The 13,854-nt window shown below is 44.3% G+C and overlaps 8 non-coding genes across 8 annotated transcripts; all 8 read left to right on the top strand.

Moving 5' to 3' along the window:
• Positions 1-9,787: 9,787 nt before the first annotated feature.
• trnap-ugg (transfer RNA proline (anticodon UGG)) lies at positions 9,788-9,859 on the top strand. The gene has a single exon. It is a non-coding gene; the product is annotated as a tRNA-Pro (tRNA).
• A 524-nt stretch (positions 9,860-10,383) lies between these two features.
• Positions 10,384-10,455, top strand: trnap-ugg (transfer RNA proline (anticodon UGG)). The gene has a single exon. It is a non-coding gene; the product is annotated as a tRNA-Pro (tRNA).
• Positions 10,456-10,623: 168 nt separating this feature from the next.
• trnap-cgg (transfer RNA proline (anticodon CGG)) lies at positions 10,624-10,696 on the top strand. Its single transcript has one exon. It is a non-coding gene; the product is annotated as a tRNA-Pro (tRNA).
• Positions 10,697-11,168: 472 nt separating this feature from the next.
• Positions 11,169-11,240, top strand: trnap-ugg (transfer RNA proline (anticodon UGG)). Its single transcript has one exon. It is a non-coding gene; the product is annotated as a tRNA-Pro (tRNA).
• A 524-nt stretch (positions 11,241-11,764) lies between these two features.
• trnap-ugg (transfer RNA proline (anticodon UGG)) lies at positions 11,765-11,836 on the top strand. The gene has a single exon. It is a non-coding gene; the product is annotated as a tRNA-Pro (tRNA).
• Positions 11,837-12,004: 168 nt separating this feature from the next.
• On the top strand, positions 12,005-12,076 carry trnap-cgg (transfer RNA proline (anticodon CGG)). Its single transcript has one exon. It is a non-coding gene; the product is annotated as a tRNA-Pro (tRNA).
• Positions 12,077-13,145: 1,069 nt separating this feature from the next.
• trnap-ugg (transfer RNA proline (anticodon UGG)) lies at positions 13,146-13,217 on the top strand. Its single transcript has one exon. It is a non-coding gene; the product is annotated as a tRNA-Pro (tRNA).
• Positions 13,218-13,385: 168 nt separating this feature from the next.
• On the top strand, positions 13,386-13,457 carry trnap-cgg (transfer RNA proline (anticodon CGG)). The gene has a single exon. It is a non-coding gene; the product is annotated as a tRNA-Pro (tRNA).
• Positions 13,458-13,854: the final 397 nt, after the last annotated feature.

Genomic DNA, 13,854 nt, shown 5'->3' with positions numbered 1-13,854 from the left:
AGATTTTTCACAACACTCTGGACTGAAGTAAACAGGATTTCCTCATTCCAGTCTTCTACAGGATTTTTTCACATCATTCTGGACCGGGTCAAACAGATCTTCCTCACTATTCCCTGCTTTTCCTACTCTGTCTCTGCCTTCCACCCCCTGGAATTGATTCCTTTGGGCTGGACGGGAGAATTCGACTCAAGCCCTGTGGGCAGCAGTGTCATTCGCCCTGTGGGTGTCGACCCTGTATGAGTCACTGATCTAATTTCCCTCTCCTTCTCTTACCTAAACCCAACCCTCCTGCTCTCGACCCTAACCCCACCTGCACCCTATCCTAACCCCAACCCTAGGCCCCTGGTGGGTCTCTCTCTTTCTTGTCTTAAACCTAACCCTCCTTGCTTTCTCTTCTAACCCTAACCCTCTTTTACTCCCAGCACAGGTAAGTATTATTGTTGACATTCATGTTGTATTATTGTTGACATTCATGTTGTTTTATTGTTAAGTGACTTTTTATTGGTAAGTATTATTGTTGACATTCATGTTATTTTTATTGGTAAGTATTATTGTTGACATTCATGTTGTTTTATTGTTAAGTGACTTTTTATTGTAAAGACGCTTTGGTTCAAGGCGGCTGTTTAATTAATAAATGTATATGTATTCCGCTTGTATTTTCTTTATTATCCCCAGTTACTCCTCAAGACTGCATTAGGATGGACTGTTTTTCTGTGGACCAGACTATTTTTCCAAATTTATATGTTGATTCACCAATTGGACTGGAAACACACACTGGGGATTTGATCAACCCTGGTGGGCCTGCCTATGGGGAGGGTGTCTAGTGTTTCGAAGGCCGAAACGCCCGATGATCCTAGGTATACTACTGATGATGTGTTTCCACAATTTAGATTTACATTTGGATTTATTTCTCACTTTTAATTGACTGACAGACGCTAAGACAGCTGTACTTGTGTTAGCAATGGGTAGTGTTAAAGTCTTCGGACAACAGTATGTCATCCCTGAGGGATGTTAATGCTGATAGGCTCCTACTTGCCAAAAAAGGTTAGGTCTGAAAGAAGAAGACCAGACAGTGACAGAAGACTTGGACACAGGATGTTGGATGAAGACTTGAACACAGGATATTGGAAGAAGACTTGGACACAGGATGTTGGATGAAGACTTGAACACGGGATTTTGGAGGAAGACTTGGACACATGATGTTGGATGAAGACTTGACCACAGGATATTGGAAGAAGACTTGGACACAGGATGTTGGATGAAGACTTGAGCACGGGATATTGGAAGAAGACTTGGACACAGGATGTTGGATGAAGACTTGAACACGGGATTTTGGAGGAAGACTTGGACACAGGATGTTGGATGAAGACTTGAACACGGGATATTGGAAGAAGACTTGGACACAGGTTATTGGAAGAAGACTTGGACACAAGATGTTGGATGAAGACTTGGACACAAGATATTTTTTATTCTGATGACCTTAGCAATGGGTAGTGTTAATGTCTTCGGACAACAGTATGTCATCCCTGGGGGTTGCTAATACTGATAGGCTCCTATTTGCCAATAGGGTCAGGTTTGAAAGAAGAAAACAAGTCATGGACATGGGATCATCAGGAACAATACGTCCAAGAAGAATATCCTATGTAACAATAGGTAGTAGTAAAGTCTTCGGACAATTGTTTCCCTGAGGGTTACTAATGCTACTCCTATTGGTCAATAGGTCTGGCAGTGGAAAGGGAGGAGCCTATAAAACAGACTCCTGCTCATTCATTCATTTCAGGGGGACGGAGTGAGTGGGGTTTCAGGTGCGCGTGCCTAATTGGGGTCTCACCTGTACTGTGGTCCCGTTGGGGTCCCACAGGGTGTTTCCTCGTTATTACTGCCACACCTAACTCTGCCGGGGCCTTGGCCCTACTTGCTCCTATTGCCCCCTTTCCATTTCCGCTCTTATTTACTATATTGCCTCAAGAAGATATTTTACAAGGTTTGGTTCACTCTACAATTTTTGTAAGATGGCCTGTGGCCTTACTCTCCTATTTTTGGATTTTTCACAACACTGGACAAGATTGAACAAGATTTTTCACAACACTCTGGACTGAAGTAAACAGGATTTCCTCATTCCAGTCTTCTACAGGATTTTTTCACATCATTCTGGACCGGGTCAAACAGATCTTCCTCACTATTCCCTGCTTTTCCTACTCTGTCTCTGCCTTCCACCCCCTGGGATTGATTCCTTTGGGCTGGGCGGGAGAATTCGACTCAAGCCCTGTGGGCAGCAGTGTCATTCGCCCTGTGGGTGTCGACCCTGTATGAGTCACTGATTTAATTTCCCTCTCCTTCTCTTACCTAAACCCAACCCTCCTGCTCTCGACCCTAACCCCACCTGCACCCTATCCTAACCCCAACCCTAGGCCCCTGGTGGGTCTCTCTCTTTCTTGTCTTAAACCTAACCCTCCTTGCTTTCTCTTCTAACCCTAACCCTCTTTTACTCCCAGCGCAGGTAAGTATTATTGTTGACATTCATGTTGTATTATTGTTGACATTCATGTTGTTTTATTGTTAAGTGACTTTTTATTGGTAAGTATTATTGTTGACATTCATGTTGTTTTATTGTTAATTGACTTTTTATTGGTAAGTATTATTGTTGACATTCATGTTGTTTTATTGTGAAGTGACTTTTTATTGTAAAGACGCTTTGGTTCAAGGCGGCTGTTTAATTAATAAATGTATATGTATTCCGCTTGTATTTTCTTTATTATCCCCAGTTACACCTCAAGACTGCATTAGGATGGACTGTTTTTCTGTGGACCAGACTATTTTTCCAAATTTATATGTTGATTCACCAATTGGACTGGAAACACACACTGGGGATTTGATCAACCCTGGTGGGCCTGCCTATGGGGAGGGTGTCTAGTGTTTCGAAGGCCGAAACGCCCGATGATCCTAGGTATACTACTGATGATGTGTTTCCACAATTTAGATTCACATTTGGATTTATTTCTCACTTTTACTTGACTGACAGACGCTGAGACAGCTGTACTTGTGTTAGCAATGGGTAGTGTTAAAGTCTTCGGACAACAGTATGTCATCCCTGAGGGATGTTAATGCTGATAGGCTCCTACTTGCCAAAAAAGGTTAGGTCTGAAAGAAGAAGACCAGACAGTGACAGAAGACTTGGACACAGGATATTGGAAGAAGACTTGGACACAAGATGTTGGATGAAGACTTGGACACAAGATTTTTTTATTCTGATGACCTTGGCAATGGGTAGTGTTAATGTCTTCGGACAACAGTATGTCATCCCTGGGGGTTGTTAATACTGATAGGCTCCTATTTGCCAATAGGGTCAGGTTGGAAAGAAGAAAACAAGTCATGGACATAGGATCATCAGGAACAATACGTCCAAGAAGAATATCCTATGTAACAATAGGTAGTAGTAAAGTCTTCGGACAATTGTTTCCCTGAGGGTTCCTAATACTACTCCTATTGGTCAATAGGTCTGGCAGTGGAAAGGGAGGAGCCTATAAAACAGACTCCTGCTCATTCATTCATTTCAGGGGGACGGAGTGAGTGGGGTTTCAGGTGCGCGTGCCTAATTGGGGTCTCACCTGTACTGTGGTCCCGTTGGGGTCCCACAGGGTGTTTCTTCGTTATTAATGTCACACCTAACTCTGCCGGGGCCTTGGCCCTACTTGCTCCTATTGCCCCCTTTTCCATTTCCGCTCTTATTTACTATATTGCCTCAAGAAGATATTTTACAAGGTTTTGTTCACTCTACAATTTTTGTAAGATGGCCTGTGGCCTTACTCTCCTATTTTTGGATTTTTCACAACACTCTGGACAAGATTGAACAAGATTTTTCACAACACTCTGGACTGAAGTAAACAGGATTTCCTCATTCCAGTCTTCTACAGGATTTTTTCACATCATTCTGGACCGGGTCAAACAGATCTTCCTCACTATTCCCTGCTTTTCCTACTCTGTCTCTGCCTTCCACCCCCTGGAATTGATTCCTTTGGGCTGGACGGGAGAATTCGACTCAAGCCCTGTGGGCAGCAGTGTCATTCGCCCTGTGGGTGTCGACCCTGTATGAGTCACTGATCTAATTTCCCTCTCCTTCTCTTACCTAAACCCAACCCTCCTGCTCTCGACCCTAACCCCACCTGCACCCTATCCTAACCCCAACCCTAGGCCCCTGGTGGGTCTCTCTCTTTCTTGTCTTAAACCTAACCCTCCTTGCTTTCTCTTCTAACCCTAACCCTCTTTTACTCCCAGCACAGGTAAGTATTATTGTTGACATTCATGTTGTATTATTGTTGACATTCATGTTGTTTTATTGTTAAGTGACTTTTTATTGGTAAGTATTATTGTTGACATTCATGTTATTTTTATTGGTAAGTATTATTGTTGACATTCATGTTGTTTTATTGTTAAGTGACTTTTTATTGTAAAGACGCTTTGGTTCAAGGCGGCTGTTTAATTAATAAATGTATATGTATTCCGCTTGTATTTTCTTTATTATCCCCAGTTACTCCTCAAGACTGCATTAGGATGGACTGTTTTTCTGTGGACCAGACTATTTTTCCAAATTTATATGTTGATTCACCAATTGGACTGGAAACACACACTGGGGATTTGATCAACCCTGGTGGGCCTGCCTATGGGGAGGGTGTCTAGTGTTTCGAAGGCCGAAACGCCCGATGATCCTAGGTATACTACTGATGATGTGTTTCCACAATTTAGATTTACATTTGGATTTATTTCTCACTTTTAATTGACTGACAGACGCTAAGACAGCTGTACTTGTGTTAGCAATGGGTAGTGTTAAAGTCTTCGGACAACAGTATGTCATCCCTGAGGGATGTTAATGCTGATAGGCTCCTACTTGCCAAAAAAGGTTAGGTCTGAAAGAAGAAGACCAGACAGTGACAGAAGACTTGGACACAGGATGTTGGATGAAGACTTGAACACAGGATATTGGAAGAAGACTTGGACACAGGATGTTGGATGAAGACTTGAACACGGGATTTTGGAGGAAGACTTGGACACATGATGTTGGATGAAGACTTGACCACAGGATATTGGAAGAAGACTTGGACACAGGATGTTGGATGAAGACTTGAGCACGGGATATTGGAAGAAGACTTGGACACAGGATGTTGGATGAAGACTTGAACACGGGATTTTGGAGGAAGACTTGGACACAGGATGTTGGATGAAGACTTGAACACGGGATATTGGAAGAAGACTTGGACACAGGTTATTGGAAGAAGACTTGGACACAAGATGTTGGATGAAGACTTGGACACAAGATATTTTTTATTCTGATGACCTTAGCAATGGGTAGTGTTAATGTCTTCGGACAACAGTATGTCATCCCTGGGGGTTGCTAATACTGATAGGCTCCTATTTGCCAATAGGGTCAGGTTTGAAAGAAGAAAACAAGTCATGGACATGGGATCATCAGGAACAATACGTCCAAGAAGAATATCCTATGTAACAATAGGTAGTAGTAAAGTCTTCGGACAATTGTTTCCCTGAGGGTTACTAATGCTACTCCTATTGGTCAATAGGTCTGGCAGTGGAAAGGGAGGAGCCTATAAAACAGACTCCTGCTCATTCATTCATTTCAGGGGGACGGAGTGAGTGGGGTTTCAGGTGCGCGTGCCTAATTGGGGTCTCACCTGTACTGTGGTCCCGTTGGGGTCCCACAGGGTGTTTCCTCGTTATTACTGCCACACCTAACTCTGCCGGGGCCTTGGCCCTACTTGCTCCTATTGCCCCCTTTCCATTTCCGCTCTTATTTACTATATTGCCTCAAGAAGATATTTTACAAGGTTTGGTTCACTCTACAATTTTTGTAAGATGGCCTGTGGCCTTACTCTCCTATTTTTGGATTTTTCACAACACTGGACAAGATTGAACAAGATTTTTCACAACACTCTGGACTGAAGTAAACAGGATTTCCTCATTCCAGTCTTCTACAGGATTTTTTCACATCATTCTGGACCGGGTCAAACAGATCTTCCTCACTATTCCCTGCTTTTCCTACTCTGTCTCTGCCTTCCACCCCCTGGGATTGATTCCTTTGGGCTGGGCGGGAGAATTCGACTCAAGCCCTGTGGGCAGCAGTGTCATTCGCCCTGTGGGTGTCGACCCTGTATGAGTCACTGATTTAATTTCCCTCTCCTTCTCTTACCTAAACCCAACCCTCCTGCTCTCGACCCTAACCCCACCTGCACCCTATCCTAACCCCAACCCTAGGCCCCTGGTGGGTCTCTCTCTTTCTTGTCTTAAACCTAACCCTCCTTGCTTTCTCTTCTAACCCTAACCCTCTTTTACTCCCAGCGCAGGTAAGTATTATTGTTGACATTCATGTTGTATTATTGTTGACATTCATGTTGTTTTATTGTTAAGTGACTTTTTATTGGTAAGTATTATTGTTGACATTCATGTTGTTTTATTGTTAATTGACTTTTTATTGGTAAGTATTATTGTTGACATTCATGTTGTTTTATTGTGAAGTGACTTTTTATTGTAAAGACGCTTTGGTTCAAGGCGGCTGTTTAATTAATAAATGTATATGTATTCCGCTTGTATTTTCTTTATTATCCCCAGTTACACCTCAAGACTGCATTAGGATGGACTGTTTTTCTGTGGACCAGACTATTTTTCCAAATTTATATGTTGATTCACCAATTGGACTGGAAACACACACTGGGGATTTGATCAACCCTGGTGGGCCTGCCTATGGGGAGGGTGTCTAGTGTTTCGAAGGCCGAAACGCCCGATGATCCTAGGTATACTACTGATGATGTGTTTCCACAATTTAGATTCACATTTGGATTTATTTCTCACTTTTACTTGACTGACAGACGCTGAGACAGCTGTACTTGTGTTAGCAATGGGTAGTGTTAAAGTCTTCGGACAACAGTATGTCATCCCTGAGGGATGTTAATGCTGATAGGCTCCTACTTGCCAAAAAAGGTTAGGTCTGAAAGAAGAAGACCAGACAGTGACAGAAGACTTGGACACAGGATATTGGAAGAAGACTTGGACACAAGATGTTGGATGAAGACTTGGACACAAGATTTTTTTATTCTGATGACCTTGGCAATGGGTAGTGTTAATGTCTTCGGACAACAGTATGTCATCCCTGGGGGTTGTTAATACTGATAGGCTCCTATTTGCCAATAGGGTCAGGTTGGAAAGAAGAAAACAAGTCATGGACATAGGATCATCAGGAACAATACGTCCAAGAAGAATATCCTATGTAACAATAGGTAGTAGTAAAGTCTTCGGACAATTGTTTCCCTGAGGGTTCCTAATACTACTCCTATTGGTCAATAGGTCTGGCAGTGGAAAGGGAGGAGCCTATAAAACAGACTCCTGCTCATTCATTCATTTCAGGGGGACGGAGTGAGTGGGGTTTCAGGTGCGCGTGCCTAATTGGGGTCTCACCTGTACTGTGGTCCCGTTGGGGTCCCACAGGGTGTTTCTTCGTTATTAATGTCACACCTAACTCTGCCGGGGCCTTGGCCCTACTTGCTCCTATTGCCCCCTTTTCCATTTCCGCTCTTATTTACTATATTGCCTCAAGAAGATATTTTACAAGGTTTTGTTCACTCTACAATTTTTGTAAGATGGCCTGTGGCCTTACTCTCCTATTTTTGGATTTTTCACAACACTCTGGACAAGATTGAACAAGATTTTTCACAACACTCTGGACTGAAGTAAACAGGATTTCCTCATTCCAGTCTTCTACAGGATTTTTTCACATCATTCTGGACCGGGTCAAACAGATCTTCCTCACTATTCCCTGCTTTTCCTACTCTGTCTCTGCCTTCCACCCCCTGGAATTGATTCCTTTGGGCTGGACGGGAGAATTCGACTCAAGCCCTGTGGGCAGCAGTGTCATTCGCCCTGTGGGTGTCGACCCTGTATGAGTCACTGATCTAATTTCCCTCTCCTTCTCTTACCTAAACCCAACCCTCCTGCTCTCGACCCTAACCCCACCTGCACCCTATCCTAACCCCAACCCTAGGCCCCTGGTGGGTCTCTCTCTTTCTTGTCTTAAACCTAACCCTCCTTGCTTTCTCTTCTAACCCTAACCCTCTTTTACTCCCAGCACAGGTAAGTATTATTGTTGACATTCATGTTGTATTATTGTTGACATTCATGTTGTTTTATTGTTAAGTGACTTTTTATTGGTAAGTATTATTGTTGACATTCATGTTATTTTTATTGGTAAGTATTATTGTTGACATTCATGTTGTTTTATTGTTAAGTGACTTTTTATTGTAAAGACGCTTTGGTTCAAGGCGGCTGTTTAATTAATAAATGTATATGTATTCCGCTTGTATTTTCTTTATTATCCCCAGTTACTCCTCAAGACTGCATTAGGATGGACTGTTTTTCTGTGGACCAGACTATTTTTCCAAATTTATATGTTGATTCACCAATTGGACTGGAAACACACACTGGGGATTTGATCAACCCTGGTGGGCCTGCCTATGGGGAGGGTGTCTAGTGTTTCGAAGGCCGAAACGCCCGATGATCCTAGGTATACTACTGATGATGTGTTTCCACAATTTAGATTTACATTTGGATTTATTTCTCACTTTTAATTGACTGACAGACGCTAAGACAGCTGTACTTGTGTTAGCAATGGGTAGTGTTAAAGTCTTCGGACAACAGTATGTCATCCCTGAGGGATGTTAATGCTGATAGGCTCCTACTTGCCAAAAAAGGTTAGGTCTGAAAGAAGAAGACCAGACAGTGACAGAAGACTTGGACACAGGATGTTGGATGAAGACTTGAACACAGGATATTGGAAGAAGACTTGGACACAGGATGTTGGATGAAGACTTGAACACGGGATTTTGGAGGAAGACTTGGACACATGATGTTGGATGAAGACTTGACCACAGGATATTGGAAGAAGACTTGGACACAGGATGTTGGATGAAGACTTGAGCACGGGATATTGGAAGAAGACTTGGACACAGGATGTTGGATGAAGACTTGAACACGGGATTTTGGAGGAAGACTTGGACACAGGATGTTGGATGAAGACTTGAACACGGGATATTGGAAGAAGACTTGGACACAGGTTATTGGAAGAAGACTTGGACACAAGATGTTGGATGAAGACTTGGACACAAGATATTTTTTATTCTGATGACCTTAGCAATGGGTAGTGTTAATGTCTTCGGACAACAGTATGTCATCCCTGGGGGTTGCTAATACTGATAGGCTCCTATTTGCCAATAGGGTCAGGTTTGAAAGAAGAAAACAAGTCATGGACATGGGATCATCAGGAACAATACGTCCAAGAAGAATATCCTATGTAACAATAGGTAGTAGTAAAGTCTTCGGACAATTGTTTCCCTGAGGGTTACTAATGCTACTCCTATTGGTCAATAGGTCTGGCAGTGGAAAGGGAGGAGCCTATAAAACAGACTCCTGCTCATTCATTCATTTCAGGGGGACGGAGTGAGTGGGGTTTCAGGTGCGCGTGCCTAATTGGGGTCTCACCTGTACTGTGGTCCCGTTGGGGTCCCACAGGGTGTTTCCTCGTTATTACTGCCACACCTAACCCTAACCCTAACCCTAACCACAATATGCTGTTGAAGGAGGTAACCTGGCAAAGAGGGCTTCTGTTCTATTCCCAAATCAGTCCTTTACCCAACGTAGATCGGCGTGATTTGCTGTGGAAGTTTCTCCAGCTCTTTATGTCTAAGCATGTTTTGTGACAACAAATCAATCAAAGCAGCAACCAGAACATGGCTCGTTGGTCTAGGGGTATGATTCTCGCTTTGGGTGCGAGAGGTCCTGGGTTCAAATCCCGGACGAGCCCATTACAGTATGCTGTTGAAGGAGGTAACATGTCAAAGAGGGCTCCTGTTCTATTCCCAAGTCAGTCCTTTACCCAACGTAGATCGACGTGATTTGCTGCGGAAGTTTCTCCAGCTCTTTATGTCTAAGCATGTTTTGTGACAACAAATCGATCAAAGCAGCAACCAGAACATGGCTCGTTGGTCTTGTGGTATGATTCTCGCTTAGGGTGCAGGGAGCCTTTGTCTAAGCATGTTTTGTGACAACAAATCGATCAATCGAAGCAGCAACATGGCTCGTTGGTCTAGGGGTATGATTCTCGCTTTGGGTGAGAGAGGTCCTGGGTTCAAATCCCGGACGAGCCCATTACTTCTACAGCCCATTGCCGTAGAAGGAGGTAACCTGGCAAAGAGGGCTCCTGTTCTATTCCCAAATCAGTCCTTTACCCAACGTATATCGAGGTGATTTGCTGCAGAAGGTTCTCCAGCTCTTTTTGTCTACGCATTCTTTTTGACAACAAATCGATCAATGTAGCAACCAGAACATGGCTCGTTGGTCTAGGGGTATGATTCTCGCTTTGGGTGCGAGAGGTCCCGGGTTCAAATCCCGGACGAGCCCTTTACAGTATGTTGTTGAAAGAGGTAACCTGGCAAAGAGGGCTTCTGTTCTATTCCCAAATCAGTCCTTTACCCAACGGAGATCGGCGTGATTTGCTGCAGAAGTTACTCCAGCTCTTTTCGTCCAAGCATTCTTTGAAAAAATCAATCCAAGCAGCAACCAGAACATGGCTCGTTGGTCTAGGGGTATGATTCTCGCTTCGGGTGCGAGAGGTCCCGGGTTCAAATCCCGGACGAGCGCTTTACAGTATGTTGTTGAAGGAGGTTACTTGGCGAAGAGATCGGCATGATTTGCTGCGGAAGTTTCTCCAGGTCTTTATGTCTAAGCATGTTTTGTGACAACAAATCGATCAAAGCAGCAACCAGAACATGGCTCGTTGGTATTGTGGTATGATTCTCGCTTAGGGTGCAGGGAGCCTTTGTCTAAGCATGTTTTGTGACAACAAATCGATCAATCGAAGCAGCAACATGGCTTGTTGGTCTAGGGGTATGATTCTTGATTAGGGTGCGAGAGGTCCCGTGTTCAAATCCCGGACGAGACCATTACAATATGCTGTTGAAGGAGGTAACATGGCAAAGAGGGCTTCTGTTCTATTCCCAAATCAGTCCTTTACCCAACGTAGATCGGCGTGATTTGCTGCGGAAGTTTCTCCAGCTCTTTATGTCTAAGCATGTTTTGTGACAACAAATCAATCAAAGCAGCAACCAGAACATGGCTCGTTGGTCTAGGGGTATGATTCTCGCTTTGGGTGCGAGAGGTCCTGGGTTCAAATCCCGGACGAGCCCATTACAGTATGCTGTTGAAGGAGGTAACATGTCAAAGAGGGCTCCTGTTCTATTCCCAAGTCAGTCCTTTACCCAACGTAGATCGGCGTGATTTGCTGCAGAAGTTTCTCCAGCTCTTTATGTCTAAGCATGTTTTGTGACAACAAATCGATCAAAGCAGCAACCAGAAAATGGCTCGTTGGTCTTGTGGTATGATTCTCGCTTAGGGTGCAGGGAGCCTTTGTCTAAGCATGTTTTGTGACAACAAATCGATCAATCGAAACAGCAACATGGCTCGTTGGTCTAGGGGTATGATTCTCGCTTTGGGTGAGAGAGGTCCTGGCTTCAAATCCCGGACGAGCCCATTACTTCTACAGCCCATTGCCGTAGAAGGAGGTAACCTGGCAAAGAGGGCTCCTGTTCTATTCCCAAATCAGTCCTTTACCCAACGTATATCGAGGTGATTTGCTGCAGAAGGTTCTCCAGCTCTTTTTGTCTACGCATTCTTTTTGACAACAAATCGATCAATGTAGCAACCAGAACATGGCTCGTTGGTCTAGGGGTATGATTCTCGCTTTGGGTGCGAGAGGTCCCGGGTTCAAATCCCGGACGAGCCCTTTACAGTATGTTGTTGAAAGAGGTAACCTGGCAAAGAGGGCTTCTGTTCTATTCCCAAATCAGTCCTTTACCCAACGGAGATCGGCGTGATTTGCTGCAGAAGTTACTCCAGCTCTTTTCGTCCAAGCATTCTTTGAAAAAATCAATCCAAGCAGCAACCAGAACATGGCTCGTTGGTCTAGGGGTATGATTCTCGCTTCGGGTGCGAGAGGTCCCGGGTTCAAATCCCGGACGAGCCCTTTACAGTATGTTGTTGAAGGAGGTTACTTGGCGAAGAGATCGGCATGATTTGCTGCGGAAGTTTCTCCAGGTCTTTATGTCTAAGCATGTTTTGTGACAACAAATCGATCAAAGCAGCAACCAGAACATGGCTCGTTGGTATTGTGGTATGATTCTCGCTTAGGGTGCAGGGAGCCTTTGTCTAAGCATGTTTTGTGACAACAAATCGATCAATCGAAGCAGCAACATGGCTTGTTGGTCTAGGGGTATGATTCTTGATTAGGGTGCGAGAGGTCCCGTGTTCAAATCCCGGACGAGACCATTACAATATGCTGTTGAAGGAGGTAACATGGCAAAGAGGGCTTCTGTTCTATTCCCAAATCAGTCCTTTACCCAACGTAGATCGGCGTGATTTGCTGCGGAAGTTTCTCCAGCTCTTTATGTCTAAGCATGTTTTGTGACAACAAATCAATCAAAGCAGCAACCAGAACATGGCTCGTTGGTCTAGGGGTATGATTCTCGCTTTGGGTGCGAGAGGTCCTGGGTTCAAATCCCGTACGAGCCCATTACAGTATGCTGTTGAAGGAGGTAACATGTCAAAGAGGGCTCCTGTTCTATTCCCAAGTCAGTCCTTTACCCAACGTAGATCGGCGTGATTTGCTGCGGAAGTTTCTCCAGCTCTTTATGTCTAAGCATGTTTTGTGACAACAAATCGATCAAAGCAGCAACCAGAACATGGCTCGTTGGTCTTGTGGTATGATTCTCGCTTAGGGTGCAGGGAGCCTTTGTCTAAGCATGTTTTGTGACAACAAATCGATCAATCGAAACAGCAACATGGCTCGTTGGTCTAGGGGTATGATTCTCGCTTTGGGTGAGAGAGGTCCTGGGTTCAAATCCCGGACGAGCCCATTACTTCTACAGCCCATTGCCGTAGAAGGAGGTAACCTGGCAAAGAGGGCTCCTGTTCTATTCCCAAATCAGTCCTTTACCCAACGTATATCGAGGTGATTTGCTGCAGAAGGTTCTCCAGCTCTTTTTGTCTACGCATTCTTTTTGACAACAAATCGATCAATGTAGCAACCAGAACATGGCTCGTTGGTCTAGGGGTATGATTCTCGCTTTGGGTGCGAGAGGTCCCGGGTTCAAATCCCGGACGAGCCCTTTACAGTATGTTGTTGAAAGAGGTAACCTGGCAAAGAGGGCTTCTGTTCTATTCCCAAATCAGTCCTTTACCCAACGGAGATCGGCGTGATTTGCTGCAGAAGTTACTCCAGCTCTTTTCGTCCAAGCATTCTTTGAAAAAATCAATCCAAGCAGCAACCAGAACATGGCTCGTTGGTCTAGGGGTATGATTCTCGCTTCGGGTGCGAGAGGTCCCGGGTTCAAATCCCGGACGAGCCCTTTACAGTATGTTGTTGAAGGAGGTTACTTGGCGAAGAGATCGGCATGATTTGCTGCGGAAGTTTCTCCAGGTCTTTATGTCTAAGCATGTTTTGTGACAACAAATCGATCAAAGCAGCAACCAGAACATGGCTCGTTGGTATTGTGGTATGATTCTCGCTTAGGGTGCAGGGAGCCTTTGTCTAAGCATGTTTTGTGACAACAAATCGATCAATCGAAGCAGCAACATGGCTTGTTGGTCTAGGGGTATGATTCTTGATTAGGGTGCGAGAGGTCCCGTGTTCAAATCCCGGACGAGACCATTACAATATGCAGTTGAAGGAGGTAACATGGCAAAGAGGGCTTCTGTTCTATTCCCAAATCAGTCCTTTACCCAACGTAGATCGGCGTGATTTGC

The sequence above is a fragment of the Osmerus eperlanus genome, chromosome 24 (assembly GCF_963692335.1).
Source record: "Osmerus eperlanus chromosome 24, fOsmEpe2.1, whole genome shotgun sequence".
Taxonomy (NCBI): domain Eukaryota; kingdom Metazoa; phylum Chordata; class Actinopteri; order Osmeriformes; family Osmeridae; genus Osmerus; species Osmerus eperlanus.
This window is presented reverse-complemented; position numbering and strand designations above follow the sequence as displayed.